This window comes from Triticum urartu, chromosome 6 (genome assembly GCF_003073215.2).
Source record: "Triticum urartu cultivar G1812 chromosome 6, Tu2.1, whole genome shotgun sequence".
NCBI lineage: Eukaryota > Viridiplantae > Streptophyta > Magnoliopsida > Poales > Poaceae > Triticum > Triticum urartu.
This window is the reverse complement of record NC_053027.1, coordinates 133,515,302-133,531,686: the sequence shown is the minus strand read 5'-3', so window position 1 is coordinate 133,531,686 and position 16,385 is coordinate 133,515,302. Positions and strand designations below refer to the sequence as shown.

Sequence of the window (16,385 nt, the reverse complement as noted above, 5' to 3'; positions counted from 1 at the left end):
AAATTCAATATCACAGTGGTTATATGTGAGATATTATGACCCTCCCTGCGGTAAACCGCCAAGGGATCTTGTGATCTACTGATGTGCAGGATTTACAGAGCTATGACTTACATAAATGATTAAGTTCAAGCCCATCATCAAAGATTGAAATTGGTGTCTCAAAAGGGTTATCAATTCTTGATTTTCTCAAAGGCTATAAGCCGTCGGGTTATAAAAATTCTGGCTTACAATGGAGGCATATTAAATTGCCATCGGCCAAGAGCCACCGGGTATTTAAACTCCGGATTTACTTGTCAACAGATAAGGTATTCAAAGTCGCTTTGGCGCAATGACTATTATTTTATCAATGGACATGATTTATTCTACAATGGAAAGAATAGTCCCGAGTTGTTGCAGGCTTACAACCCGGCACTTGGGGGCTACATTATTTAGTTTGAGATTATATCAAATATGCAAGTCCCATGTCACTGCCAGCATGCACCATGGCACTTGGGGGCTAATGCAAAGACAATTTTACTGGCCTTATTGAAGACCCGACTCATCACATCATAATGAGCCGGCCCTTGGGGGCTACCAATTGCTCCTGTCAACAATTCATGGTACACAAGTTTTATTCCATTATATTGAGGGCTCCACTGCTCAGTTGGTAAAGCACAAAGCTCTTAACCTTGTGGACATGGGTTCAAGCCCCATGATGGGGGTTACATCATATGATGTTCTTTTCAAAAGAAGTATATATAAAGTCCTAGCTCAATATTATCTTACTAAGCCGGCCCTGGGGGGATACACATTGTTGTTCAAGTCTATAGGATCATATATATATATAAAGTCCCAGCTCAATATTATCTTACTGACCCGGCCCTTGGGGGCTACATTGGTTATAGTTTTTTATGAGTATAAGGAAATTACAAGTCCCAGGTTGCTGCAAGAATGACAACCCGGCACTTTGGGGCTACATATATGGAGTATTTAGTCTTTACTAGTGACTAAGATGAACAACATGGATTTCTTCAAAGTAGCAGTATTTATATTGAAGCAAGTCTTAAGTCATCACTTTGTTTCTGCTCAAGACTTGGGGGCTACAAGTAAACAGGTAATATGGATATAAGGGAAAAAAATCTTCAAATTCTCAGTTTTAAGTAAAACAGATTGACCCGGCGTCACCAATAACTATGACCTAGCGTCGGCAATAATTATGACCCGGTGCTATGAATATTTACAAATCAGATATTTTGGCAATGATAAACCGGCAAGTTCTACAAGCCGGCTGGAAGTCAGATGAGTTTTTCAAGACAAATATTTTTTAAGCCGGTGCTTTGGAAGCCGATTCAAGTGGATTATTTATTACAATATTTCTCTATAAGATACCAATGTCTGCAAATTGGCTCTGAAGCTGGCCTATTGACCCGGATTTCTCAAAAGAAGTATCTGGATTTTTGCATTGGCAAGGTTTGGACATATCTGTTAAAAGAGATTTGCTATAAGATCTTTTGAGTATGCATCCAGGAGGAAATGACAAGGACTTAAAGATGATCAGGTGCCGGTTCAGGAAAATACTTAACCCAAGAGCACAACCTATCAAATTTGTTCTTGTGTTTATTTTACAAGATCAGTTTAACATGGATAAATGCGAATTAAACTGGGGGCTAATGTCGGGGATATATCCCGCGGTATGACCCGGCCGGACTTGGCGACTCACCAGAGACCTGGCTGGAGCTTGGCGACTCACTGGCGATCCGCCCGGACATGGCGATTTACATGTAACCCGCCTGGACATTGTGACTCACTGGAGACCCGGCGGGCGGATCGAACGGAAGACAAGGCCCAAGGCCCAGCAGGTCGGCTTATACTCTGGTGGGCCGACTTAAGAGGAAAGGGATGACGAATATTTCCTTTACGGGGAAGCAAGACCCGGACTTGTATTCAACTTGTAAGAAAGGATAGACTAGTCCTAGTCCTACTAGGACTCCACATGTAACCCCCCCTTCAACATATATAAGGAGGGGAAGGGCTCCCTAAAGAGGGAGAGGGAAATAATCTCTAGGGCTAGACACAAAGAGCCGGCTTACCGATGACTCTCTCATGAGCATAATGAGATCTAGCCACAAACAGCATGTAGGGTTATTACCGGATGATGTTTCCCGGGGCCCGAAGCTGTCTAAATCATTGTCTTATGTTGCGTCTCTCGATTCCGCTCAACCCCTCTCAAGCTACCACATAGATGCGTTGGCCTCACAATTAAGTCCTGACACTAAGGACATCTGTCATGACAATTCCATGACAAGAAGGGGCCTTGAGACATTCCAATCTCTATTTTTGTGAAGATCAACTAAAATTAAGCACCCCAGTTTGCAAAAACGCTTAAACATTAACAATGGGACTAGTTGATGAAACATATACTAACAAAGAGAAGCACTTTCTTTATCTACATTGGAATTGAAATGAAAGAGAGGACACTCGCTCTATTTTAACTGTATTATTACTTCATTTTATCAGTGGCACTAGGGTCGAGCAGGTGGCAAACGAGGTGTACCGTGCGTCGCAAGGATGGAGGCCGGGGTTGCTTAGACTGGGATGCTGAAGCTGGCTCTTTCAGTCCCTATCTTCCCCTCTGATGTTTCTATGGTAGCATTTGGGTTGTAATCCAAACTTGGTCGAGTTGGTGGTACGTCCCCCTACCTGCCTAGCTTATGTGGCGAACTTGTCTCCTGCTAGTACTCAGTCCGTTCTAGTAGTAGTTGCATAACTGCCCGTTTACACTGAGATGTTGTCGGATAATGGTTCTCTATGGTTGGATTTCTTTAATGAAATCGGAGGAAACCCCCTCTTTTGATATATAAAAAAATTAGTGCCACCAGCGGTGCCAAAACATTGCCTCAAATTAATAGTGCCACTAGATTAAGGTGCACAATAATAACATTACTGCTTTATCATCGTAGTGCCAAAACAGTAGCACAAGAGCAAACTCAACATGCAGGATCTTTGGCAAACGGTCAGACCAAAAAGGAACATACCTCGTGATGGGAACCATGTCTGTAGTCAGCGCCATCATAGAAGGGATGACACCAGTCACCAGCATGGATGATTCAATTCATGGGACCTTTTGGTGCAGTTCACCTAAAATGAAGCAATGTCCCATGAGCTAGCAGCTTCTTCTTCATTTTTTTAAGAAAAGGGCTCCAGCCCCGGTTCCATTTCCATCAGAAAACGAAACCCATAGAGCTTCTTCTTCATTAGTTGCAATAAAATTGAGCAACATGAAGGTTGGTTGTGAAGCTCCTGGAATGTTCAACTATAATTTGGATATCATTTGTCCAGTTGAACTAAGATCAAGCATGAAATGTATGTCTCTGTTTGCACAAAAAAATGTGGAAAGGAGGGTGACAAACAAGTGATGAAACATACGTCAAATGAAAAGAAGCATGTTCCTTATCTGAATGGCAATCCTACAAGGACAGTAGCAATTTCTAAAGCAGCAGTATTGGTACATATTAGTGTGGGCATTAGGATTAACTATGACAACCATTAAATACGACATTACTTTAATGGTGCCATTGCTTCATTTTACCAGCAACATTGGTTTAACATGTCCTTACTTTTAACAATGCGACTGCTAATTTTACCAGTGGCATTACATAAGAGTGGCTCAAGGCAACAAACATCAGAACATGATATCTGGGTTGGTCCCATTTTTGTTCGGTATAGCCACCTTATATTGTGTGATGCTAGTAAATCTAGTGTTGGACTTACTCTGTTGACTTGTCCCCCAGTCCCCACTTTCTTTCCTTTTTCAACCAATAGATCGAGTTTATATTGAGTTTGTACTGCATTTCCCTTTATTTCCCTATTAGACCTAGAGACCAGTTGGATAGCCAGTCTCTGCTACTTTTCGCCCCCATTGTTTCCTCTTTCGAACAAGTCCTATATTCAGGTAACAAATCTTCCCCCACCCCCACCCCACCCCCTTTCTTCCTTGTTTGAACTAAGTAGTACTAGATTCGAGTGCATGAACTAGTTTTACCTCTTAATAGTAAATATTTAGGTGGCTTTCAAACAGCCGATCGATCCTACTCCCTCTGTTCCAAAATAGATGACTCAACTTTGTACTAACTTTAGTACAAAGTTAATACAAAGTTGGGTCATCTATTTTGGAACAGAGGCAGTATCTACGAGGGGGGCAGGGAAATAGTAAAAGATACAAATGCATCGATGTCAGGAGCTTGGGAAGTAGAACAAGGCCGGTTTCAAAGGAAGTTATACCTGAGGGTCGCTGGGATGTCGCTAGGTGGGCGGCGAGAGGCCGAATCTGCCCACACTGCGGCAGCGAGGAAGAAGGGGTCAGAGGCCCCCCCTAGCCAGCGGTGCTTGGGAGAGAACGCAAGGCATGCTGATAAGGACGAGCCGGCAGTGGGTAAGAGCTGTCGCCAAGGACGACCGCGTGAACGTTGCACCTTCTCACCTTCCTCGGTGGAGAGGATCCGGCTGGATCTGTGACCAGCGGTGACCAAAGAGAGAGAGAGAGTGTGTGTGTGGCCACCGTTGTCGTGTTTAGATCTGGAGAGGACGAGATAGTGTGAAGAGAGCAACACTAGCAAGCAAGCGCGGAGGCTCCTGCCTATATATAGTGGAGTACTACTAGTTTTCTTTCGTCTACCGGAGCCGGCTTGACCTCGTCAATGACTGTCTTCATGCACGTGCCCCAGAGGCGCAGTTGGCCTCATTTCGATCTGAAGCACCGGATTATAACATGACAAGAAACCATAACCTCACTGCCCAAAGGAGACAACATGAATCCCGACGGACAAACTAGACGAGGATCAAAGCTCAAATTAAAGATAAACTCGTAGAAAAGGGGTCCATCAATAGATACCCTAATTAACATAGCCGGCCCCATGACTTGCGCCTTGGAGGAGCTCAGTTGTCGCTGTTTAACCCTCGCAGTGATCCGAAGCACATGACACCTAATTTTTTGAGATGACAAGAAACCTTTTTTTAGATTTCTCACCAGAACTACAGCCATTTACAACACTGCGTGCATGATATGTAGATGTAACGCCCCATATGTAACCTGCCATATTTGTATTCCAACTCTTGCCATTTCTGGCACTAAGTTATGTTTTTCCTCGTTGTTTGGTTTTGTCTTCTTTTTGCTTTTGTCTTTATCATGCATCTCATATCATGTCATCATGTGCATCGCTTTTGCATACGTGTTCATCTCATGCATCCAAGCATTTTCCCCGTTGTCCGTTTTGCATTCCGGCGCTCCTATGTCCTCCGGTGTCCCCTTTTACCTCTTTTTGTGTGCGAGTGTTAAACGTTCTCGGATTGGACCGAGACTTGCCAAGCGGCCTTGGTATACCACCGGTAGACCGCCTGTCAAGTTTCGTACCATTTGGACTTCGTTTGATACTCCAATGGTTAACCAAGGAGCCGAGAAGGCCTCGTGTGTGTTGCAGCCCAACACCTCTCCAAAGTGTCCCAAAACCCACTTAAACCCCCTCCATCATCTCGGTCATTTGATCACGATCGCGTGGCCGCAAACCGTGCTCAATTTGGAGTCTCCTAGCTCCTCCTATGTATAAAAAGGCATCTCCCCCGAATGTTCCGGATCAAACCCTAGCTCCCTCTCCCCTCCGCGCGGCTGGACGTGTCCGCCCGCCGCCGGACAGGAACTCCCGCCGTCCGCCGCCACGTGTCACCGTCCGATTCGTCCGCCGACCGCGCCCACATCGCCGCCGCCGCCCGGGGCCCAGATCCGGCCCGCCCCGGGCCGAACCGGGCCTCGCCGGGCCCCGCGCCGCCGCCCTAGTCTCCGCCTTCCTCCCGCACGTCGGCGCGCACATGCTGCCGATCTCCGCCGCCGTCCGGTCGCCGCCTCCTCGCTGGTCACCGCTGCTCCGGCCGCCGCGCTGTGCCACCGCCGCTCTGCCGCGCACCGCGCCGCCCCGGCAAGATCCGGCCGCGGCAAGGCCGGATCCGGCGCCACCTCGCTGGCCCCCCCTCTTCCCCGAGCTTCTTCCAACTCCGGCGAGCCACAGCTGCTGTTCCGGCGAACTCCGATCCGCGTGCACGAACCCTAGATCTGTCTGGAGAGGTTGATTTTCACCAAGTCCTCGTCCCTGTGTATTTTTTAGCATACTTCATCGCATCATAACTTTGCACCCGTAGCTCCGTTTTGGGCGTGTAGCATATCAAATTGTTCGTCTGGATGTGCACTTCGTTTCATTCCATCGCACCATGTTCATTTGAGTTCATCTTGATGCCCTAAATTCTGTTGCAAGAGTGCTATGTAATGTTAGTTTTAGATTCTTAACAGATTTTGGACATTTGTCATTTTTGCCATGTTTAATGTGTGCCTCCTATGAACTTGAGCCCTACATGTGTTTTGAAGTATGCCATGCCATATTTACAGGGGTGTATGCCATGTATTTTTGTGATCTTTGTGGTGACTAGCACAAGCATGCAAAGTAACTCTCGTAATGTTGCTGATTTCAGGGACTGAGAATTCTTCTAAGTCATTTTCCTGATGATATTTTCATGCCATGTATTCATGTTGCTACAGAGTGATCCATGCCTCTTTTGAGCATGTTCAGTAAGGATGATCTTGAGATATTGTTATGCTCTATCCATCCATGTCTTTGTTTGCAATTATGGAGTACCCTAGCATGACTCAATCATGCTCTACTTTTGCTATAAAATGTTCCTGGCAGATTGTTTACGTGTTAAGCAATTTTGCCGAGGTTGTTGTAGTTGATCTATGCATGCTATGAGGTTGTTCTTGCCATGGTTAGCTTATTTATCATGTCTACTTGCTGGGTGCATGCTTAGTTTGTCATGCAATGCTTTTTGGTGAGTGCATCGAGCTCGTAAACATGCCTACGTAATTCTGTTTTGCCATGTTCCAGTTTTTTGCTAAGTCTGAATCTGTTAACGAAACTTGCTATGTTCACATGGTTGCCATTGTATTTTCTGATCCCTTTTGACTTATGGTCAGTAGGGGACTTTTGTTGTATGCTTTGAGTAGCTTCATGCCATGCCTTTCTTTGCCATGATATGTTCTTGTAGCATGTTGTTATCTTGCTCTAAATATTGCTTCCTGATGTTAATCCTGTCATGTTGTTATTTTCACTAAGTCTGCGAACCTGATATCTTTTGCACTTTTGCCATGCTTGTTTGAACCTGCTATTGTGTGAATTAGCCGTAGCTCAGTATTCATCTTTTGTCAAGCATCTTGAGAGGATCACTGCCATGTGATTTGTTGTTATGTTAGAGTGCAGTAGCTTGTTGTTCTTGATGCATTTAGATGGCCTCATGCTGTTAACCGCAGCTTTGTGCCATATTTGTTTTGCTTGTCATTTGCAAACCGTGCATCCGATTCCGGTGATCTTTATATCGATTTCGACCGAAATCAACTCATCTTTCCAGCGGCACTCTTGGTTTTCCAAGTTGAGGCCAGGTTCAATCTTTCGTTTCCGAAGCATGCATATGCATTGCATATTACATCCCGCATATCATGCCATGTTTTGCATCATATTGCTTATGCATTGCACCGTGGTTGATTGTGTCTCCCTTTGCTTTTGTTCTTGCTTTGGGTAGAGCCGGGAGACGAGTACCTGATCTAGGAACCCGTTGAGAACGTTTACGAGGATCAAGCTTACGTCAACTCGGAGAACTTTGCAGGCAAGATGACCATACCCTCGAAATCACTTCTATCTTTGCTTGCTAGTTACTCGCTCTATTGCTATGCCTATGCTATGATACCTACCACTTGCTTACCATGCCTCCCATATTGCCATGTCAAACCTCTAACCCACCTTGTCCTAGCAAACCGTTGTTTGGCTATGTTACCGCTTTGCTCAGCCCCTCTTATAGCGTTGCTAGTTGCAGGTGAAGATTGGAGTTTGTTCCTTGTTGGAACATGATTATTGTTGGGATATCATTATTATAACTTGTTTACTTTAATGCATCTATACACTTGGTAAAGGGTGGAAGGCTCGGCCTTATGCCTGGTGTTTTGTTCCACTCTTGCCGCCTTAGTTTCCCTCATACCGGTGTTATGTTCCTTGATTTTGCGTTCCTTACACGGTTGGGTTATAATGGGAACCCCTTGACAGTTCGCCTTGAATAAAACTCCTCCAGCAAGGCCCAACCTTGGTTTTACCATTTGCCACCTAGCCTCTTTTTCCCTTGGGTTCCGCGGACTCAAGGGTCATCTTTATTTTAAACCCCCTGGGCCAGTGCTCCTCTGAGTGTTGGTCCAAAACAGAGCCACTTGCAGCGCCACCTCGGGGAAACTCGAGGGTTGGTTTTAGTTGTACGTAGTGTTCATCCGGTGTACCCTGAGAACGAGATATGTGCAGCTCCTATAGGGATTTGTCGGCACAACGGGTGGTCTTGCTGGACTTGTTTTACCATTGTCGAGATGTCTTGTAACCGGAATTCCGAGTCTGATCGGTCCATCCTGGGAGAAGGAATATCCTTCGTTGACCGTGAGAGATTGTGACGGGCTAAGTTGGGACACCCCTGCAGCGATTTGAACTTTCAAAAGCCATGCTCGCGGTTATGGGAAGATGGGAATTTGTTAATGTCCGGTTGTAGAAAACCTGAAACTTAAACTTAATTAAAATGGATCAACAGTGTGTGAATCCGTGATGGTCTCTTTTCGGCGGAGTCCGGGAAGAGAACACGGTCTCGGGTTATGCTTGAACATAAGTATTTCTAGGATCACTTCTTGATCATAGTTTCTCGAACATGCTTCGCCTTTCTCTTCTCGCTCTCATTTGTGTATGTTAGCCACCATATATGCTAGTGCTTGTTGCAGCTCCATCTCATACCTTTTTACCCTACCTATAAGCTTAAATAGTCTTGATCGCGAGGGTGCGAGATTGCTGAGTCCCTGTGACTCACAGATTCCTTCCAAAACCAGATGCAGGGACCGATGATACCGTTCCAGGAGATACGACTGAGCTCAAGTGGGAGTTCGATGAGGACTGAGGATGATACTACGTTTTCTTTCCAGACGATCAGTAGTGGAGCCCAGTTGGGGCGATCGGGGACATTATGCATTTGGGGTTGTCTTTATTTTGGTTCCGTAGTCGGACCTTGATTGTATCTGGATGATTGTAATGATATATTTATGCTATTGTGTGACGTGGCGATTGTAAGCCAACTTTGTACCTCTTTCCTTATTCAATACATGGGATGTGTAAAGATTACCCCTCTTGCGACATTGTCTACAATGCGGTTATGCCTCTAAGTCGTGCTCTGACACGTGGGAGATATAGCCGCATCGTGGGCGTTACAGTAGATGATAGCCAATCTAGGCGTGTCTGCTGGAGTCTGGTCACATGCATGGACGAACTGATCTTCCGTGTCTGTAGGGATCGTCCAGGCACCAACGTCGAGGCCTCCACCAACGTTTGTACAACACTTCTACAGTACTATCGCTCGTCTCTCTCGTCTATTCACTCACCCGACTTGTGGGGTCGGGGAGTGCGCCTATGGTCAGTTCTCAATTGCGGTCTCACATGTGTGCGCAAACGCAATATGATGCGCATTCTAGTCGAAGAGCGGCATGCCAGACCGACCAACCGTCTGGGGTGCAACGCGAACGCGACGAGCGTGATGTATATTGTACTCCGTAAATGTGTAACGTCGTTTTCTTGAGGCTTTGCTCCATGGCGCAATCCATGGATACAAAATTAGTATATTGTACTATTTAAAAGTTGAGGGAGGGGCTTTTCCCACGCGGTAGGCGGGGCAGTTTCGCTTAGTCGGTTCGACAAAGGCGCAAGAAGTTGAGGGAGTAGGCTGCTGGAAACGTAGGGCTATGTTATTTGAGAGCGAGTTACTGCTGGACAGGTGGGGCCCGTGATTTGACTTAACCATCTCTAATTAACGAGCTAGTCTAATAGAGGCTTACTAGGGACACGGTGTTTTGTCTATGTATTCACACATATATCAAATTTTCGGTTAATATTATTCTAGCATGAATAATAAACACTAGTACAAATGCCCGTGCGTTGCACCGGGCGGAATATTAAATATAACTTGCTCCACATGCCATTATGCAACACTTTTTAAATCCAATTTTTGCAAACGTCAGAAATAAGGATGCACTGAGTATTTCTTTTTGGACCATGAAATTTGGACGTATCCTAACAATGTTCGACATGACCTATTTCAGCTCTTCGATGAAACAGTAATTGTGTATGGCATAGTCTTTCAATCAATTTTATTTATTGTTGTACAGAAAAACATGGATATTTTTTAATTTTGAGAAGGTGTTTTTTAAGAAATTGGAGATAGTTTTCATTTTTATGGTGACCAACGTTTTTTGAAATATTATATTTCATTTGTAATTTATTTTGAACTGATTTTTGGGCTTGACCCATTGAAATACTTTTATTCACACACACACACACACAACACGCACGAACTCAATCTTTTTTCCCGTTCCCCATTCTTCTTCCCCACTACCGCCGCCGCATCCCTTGTCCCCCTCGTTCTCGGAAGACAAGGGTAGAAAGAAAAACGCTTCCGGTGGCCGCAACGTTATGTCTTCCGCCTGCGCCGCTGTATGAACAGGACCTTGGGTGGTTCCTGCTTCCTCCCTGTTCCCTCCCACCCCTCCTCCCGCAGGCTCCAACCATGGCGGTTGGTGGACGTGCAGCCGCTGTATGGAAGCTTGTCCTTAGCATTCAAATTGGCAACCCCTCCTTTCTTTCTTATGCTCCAACCTTGGTTAGTTATGGCAGTAGTAGTATAGTTAGCAGATTCAAATGTGTATGGCCCAAATGGCAGCATGTAGTCAGCATGAGAAAGATCTCTATTGCTCGATAGTGTACTGCTTACATGTTCAAGCATCTTAGTCCTAACAAAACAGAGAATCACAATTGCCTCAGGAATATGCAACGCTATACTCTGAGGTCACATTCAGAGAACAAATCAGAAGATCTTGCAGCATGTCGAGTCAACTCACGTACAACATTAATATGTATTTTTATATCCACTATGAATTACTCTCTCATGTGTGTGTGTGTGTATTTTTTCTCTAGATACCAAGAACCATTTTTCTTGATTTACATTTACACACAAACATCCAATGTTACCGACACACATCTCACTCGCATGCCTAGCTGCCTGGCATGTTTTTGTGACGGATTCCTTGGCGGTTGCTAGTAGTACCCTATAAATATTGCTCATAGATAGTTCATGCTGCCACTTGTTGCAGTTGGTTGCATCGAAATTTCGTTGATTCCAGCCAATCAACAAGTTTTTCTACTAAAGCTTAGTATGTACTCACGGGAGTAACTTAAGTCTCTGGCCGAGGGATCTTTACTTTAAAAAGGTTTGATCTGAATCTATCTTGAAAGAACAGCTTGAGGTCTCGCTTATTAAGATCAGGCTTTTATGTTCTACATTTATTAAAGAAAGTATTCTAGAGAAAGAGAGCACACTTTATTCAACTTGCAGTTTACATAGGCTAAGATGTACACTGAAAACACAAAAGCTAGTGATGCCAAATAAACCATACATGTGCTTTTTTTCTTTGCATTCCTCTCGATAAACTTGCATATCTTACATTGTGTTGTTCCTGTAATTGATGCAAAGATCTAATAATTTCACATCTATCAGTCCTAAAGAGTGCAAGCTGTCCATATACACACAAGGTAATGATGACGGAACCTATGGTTGCAGGCACAAAGGAAAGTTCATGCCTTCTTCAAAACGACAGAACCGTAGTTAGCTTGGCATGAGATCGGGCGTACCTCAGGTGGAGCACGGTCTGTACTACGAGATTGTAAGACAGCATAGAAAGGCGACTTGTAGCGCAAAGTGGACGTACAAAGCTAGCCAAGCCAGCGGAAGCCGTGTGTTTGTAAGATGTGTCCTTGTATTTGTAGTAGCACGCATAAAAAACAGAGAAAGTTGTTGGTTTAATGCCTCCAGTGTATATCAGCAAAACTTAAATTGTGAGCAATCAGAAGTAGCGCCAATTTTTCAGAAAAAATAAACTGAAACATAATGCGCCACAGAGCAAACACAATATCCATGAATCAAGATTAGCTGCAGGAATTAGAAGATCCTCTGCACACTGATGGGCAGATCCATCCTTGGACCCACTCTCTAACATCTCGGAAAGATTAATCTCAAACCATAGACAAATTCGAAAGTGATCAGGCCCAAGAACTTCCGAAGTAAACAAATGAACATTGTAGCAAACTGACTGGATGACTTTAGTTTGAACAATCCAACAAGCAATTTAGCAGCACAATACCCATGACAAAGTGATACAACATTTGCGCGACTGAACCTACTCCAATTTTGGTCCTATTCTGTATCTGAAACTCATCGGTGGACACAGAGCATACGACCACAGCAAAGCAGGGCACAATTCAGTTCTAGATCAGATCTCAAGCAAGTGCTACTCTGGAGGCCGGTCGCCAGCAAGAGCAAAGGAGTAGTAACCCACGGACCTGTTGAGCAGCGAGGCGAAAAAAATAAACTGAAACAGGGGCTCAGGCGATGGACGGCTCAGGCGATGGACAGCTCAGGCGATTAACTTTCAAGAGGAGACATACCTCTGGTGTAGCCGCCTCAGGCGACGGACGGCTTGACGGATGTTCTCCTTCCGCCGGCGAACTTGGCATTGGACGGCTCGACGACTCGACATCCCAGACTCCCAGCTATCTTGCTCTGGCAGCTTACTGGTAGCAGACCAAAATGCTTGGATGCCTGTTCTGGAAGTTGTTCCAAATTTGTGCAGCTCCCTAGGTGGACTAATAGAAGGTTGAACAACGTTTTGTTAATCAGATACAGCATCCCTACACTTAAAAAATGCATAAACAAAATCTACCTCATTAGATGCATCCTTATATGATTCTTGGCAGTTAGTTGAACACAGAGATAATAAGAAACACAAGAAACTGGCTTTTTAAACTTGCATTATTGCAGTATGCAAGAAATTGATGATATTGTCCCCAAGTGGTCTAACAATGCACCAAGTGATTATGTAGAGAATTATAGATTCGCCAAATTCTTAAATCGGTATTTTAGTCAAACAACATTTGTTAATTTGAAACTATTTGATATTGTTGATTGTTCGTAAGTCTATTTTAGTTAGAGAATGTTCTCAATCGGATTACCATCCCTCTTTCTTTCAATTAGGTTCAGCAAATTCCTGTTATTACCTTGACAGTGCCCACTGCTGGACAGAGTTAATATTTTTGGCAAGAAATCTCTGTTATAAATGGTCCAAATTTATCTATATGTATTATGTATATCCCCAACAATAGAAAAAACATTCTGGTCCTCTTCCTCGCTAGCAAATTTTCGTCAGAGATAGGGATATGCCAATGACCTTTCTCTGATTTCTGAGTTTCAGAGGTAGAGGGTGGAAAAATTAGAAAGTCAACAAAGGGCTAGATGAATCTGATTGAAAAACTAAAACAAACAGAATATCTTGTTGTGCATAAATAATCAATTATATGTCCAATTGGTACTGTCCAGTTAAAGGTCGAAGCTAGAATCATAGATCTTACAACTGTACTTCCGAAAAGAACTTTTATTATTGCTAAATGTCAGGATCTCATATCATACAATCATAGTCCTCCTAGATTAGGATTATACCAAATTAGTGAACGAATAAAATAACTACAATTTGGAGCTTCAAGTAAAGCAAACGGTTAACTAAATTCTCTAGTCGACAGCCATGTTGGTACCTGAAGAATCACCCTCCCCCCTGCTGTTAGTTCAGCACCTCGGTCCCTCGCTCTTGGCGCAGCATCCGATCCCAAATCTCCAACCTGGTAGCCAATTCTGGTCAACAAATAGTAGCATGGAATACTTTTACAACTAACTTAGAATCAGAAAAAAAAGACATGCTTACCATGTTGACGTACATGACACTGGAACCACTCGTGCAATCATTTTCTAGATGTGTCTCTTTAGGTTCAAAACTGTGAATTTAAGAGATGCGCTTCTCTGAAAGCATAAAGATGCCATATCAGACTCGACACTTGGCTCAACAAATCGTACAGTTCGGTGCAAGTATTTATACTGCTTTCATGTGCAAATCCAAGTGAGAGTAGTATATTGGTAATCCATATTTCAGATGGAAACAGGAAAACAGAAGTGTGATTTTAGAGGTGAATACCCTATCCTCCACCTCTTGGATAAAACAGTCGCCGTCAGATGTGTGGTGAAGTGCTGGCCACCATGCGATCAATGCAAACAAGCACACCACTGCCCATCATATTTTGGGGGGAAATTATATAGGAGTGCTCTCCGGCGTTCATCCTTTGTTCTGTGTTTTCTTTTCACTTCTTCTTTGCAATTCTTGTTCTTGTCAGGCGACATGAAAAATCGACGAAGGGAAAAACAAAATAATAAAGTAAGAACAGAGGCAACGGACGCCATGGTGTGAGCTGTGAGCACAAAAATTCCTCTCACTGAATTTTTACAGCTTGGTCGACCTTTCACTTGGGCCCTTTTTTCACCACATGCCGACATCATTGGCTGCGTGGCGGTGTTGGTGGCGGAGGCGCGGCCACAGAAGGCATTCCGCGCGGACGGCACTGCCACCGCGGATGACGAAGATGCTGTCAGTTGCTGTCGATCTACCACCAATACAAATCTTGTTTTCTAAAGAGAATCTCACCAAACAAAACCTGAAGAGTTTTATTGAAAGTCAGCCAGATGCCCTTCTCCAAAATAGTACTATTTTCTATTAAGAGAAGCATAAGTGACATATACAATGATTTGCGTTTGCAAACTACTCTCATGAGCTGCTTGCAGCGCTGTGTCATGTCCTAAACAATGCAATCCAGTATGTACAGAAGGCAAAAGTGTAAAGATAAAAACTACCAATACAATGTTTCAGAGTTACTATAAGATGAGATCCCCGTTGGACGTTCAATCAAAGCAATTCAGAGGATCCCCACATCTAAAGATTTTAGTAAACGTTTTCACTGCCTTTGATTGATTACAACAGATTTATGCCTATTGTTCAAAGCTCATGCCTATAATCCTATGGAAACTATTAGAAAGCATGTGAACAGAACAAAAAAACATCTATTGATCTCCATCCATCATGCCATGTATGTTGGTTCCCTTGCAGTTCAGGTAAGACAAGACAACCAAATTAAGCAATTGAACAGAGAAAGCCATCCTGCAGGAGCAGAGGAGCAGGATTGATCAAGCAGTTGGGAATCAGTTCAAAAACAAAGAGGAAAGGGGGAGAGGCTAGGGTGGAACTAAGCTCACGGGAAGGTAGTGAACGGAGGGAGCGCAGCGACCGCGGCCAGAGCCTCCGCGTCCGTGTCGCTGTAAGCCTCGGCCGGATCGGACGCTGCCCCGCCTCCCGCGCGTCCTCCTCCTCCCGGCCGTTTCCCGCGGCGGAGAGGAGCGTGATGAGCAGCTGGTCGCGGTCGGCGGCGTGCGCTCGAACCGGCCGGCGCGGGCCAGGAGCGCGGCGGCCTGGGCCTCGCCTTCGGCGAACCGCGCCTGGAGGACTCGGACGACGCGGGGAGGAGGGCGCGGCGGAGAGGAGACAGGCCAGGGTGCGGGGAGGACGGCGCGGCGGATGATGGCGTGCCGGCGGCGGGGGGGAGCGGCGGATCCATCGGTGGGGTGCGCGGCCGCACGAATTGGGGATGGGTATTTTTTTTCTATCGAACGCGTGCACGGGTGAGCCAGAAATACGAAACGTTTTTTCCATATTATTTAACGGACTGCGGGTTAATTCAAAAAAGCACAGAGACCTTTGTGTAAAAACGCCGTGACGGTGAACCCAGAGACTCAATCCGTGCTTTATTATTAGGGAGAGATTTATCATGATATAAAGAAATATAAATAATAATTTTATTTTTGCCTTTAGGGCATATTTCCTTCAGTCTCCCACTTTCACTAGAGTTAATAATCTAAGTCACATCGTCATGTGATTTAACATGAATAGTTCACATCTTTATGTGATTAGTTCACATCTCCATGTGACTAACACCCAAAGGGTTTACTAGAGTCGATAATCTAGTTCACATCCCTATGTGATTAACACCTAAAGAGTGATCATGTTTTTCTTGTGAGAGAAATTTAGTTAACGGGTCTGCCACATTCAGAGTCGTATGTATTTTGCAAAATTTCTATGTCTACAATGCTTTGCACGGAGCTACTCTAGCTAATTGCTTCCACTTTTAATATGTATCTAGATCGAGACTTAGAGTCATCCAGATCGGTGTTAAAGCTTGCATTGACATAACTCTTTACGACAAACTCTTTGTCACCTCCAGAACCGAGAAACATTTCCTTATTCCACTAAGGATATTTTTGACTGGTGCCTAGTGATCCACTCCTGGATCACTATTGTACCCTCTTGCCAATCTTAT

General features: G+C 44.5%; 1 long non-coding RNA gene across 5 annotated transcripts; it reads right to left on the bottom strand.

Moving 5' to 3' along the window:
- Positions 1-10,724: 10,724 nt before the first annotated feature.
- On the bottom strand, positions 10,725-15,691 carry LOC125517252. 5 transcript variants are annotated; one of them, XR_007287501.1, is made up of 7 exons: positions 15,268-15,691; positions 14,159-15,172; positions 13,892-13,986; positions 13,725-13,808; positions 12,585-12,782; positions 11,772-12,479; positions 10,725-10,739 (listed from the first exon to the last, which is right to left on the bottom strand). It is a non-coding gene; the product is annotated as an uncharacterized LOC125517252 (long non-coding RNA). The 5 variants fall into 5 exon arrangements; XR_007287502.1 differs by lacking the exon at positions 10,725-10,739 and having other exon boundaries at positions 12,052-12,479; positions 14,159-14,579; positions 14,663-15,172; XR_007287500.1 differs by lacking the exon at positions 10,725-10,739 and having other exon boundaries at positions 12,167-12,479; positions 14,159-14,579; positions 14,663-14,672; positions 15,268-15,684.
- Between the last annotated feature and the right edge of the window lie 694 nt (positions 15,692-16,385).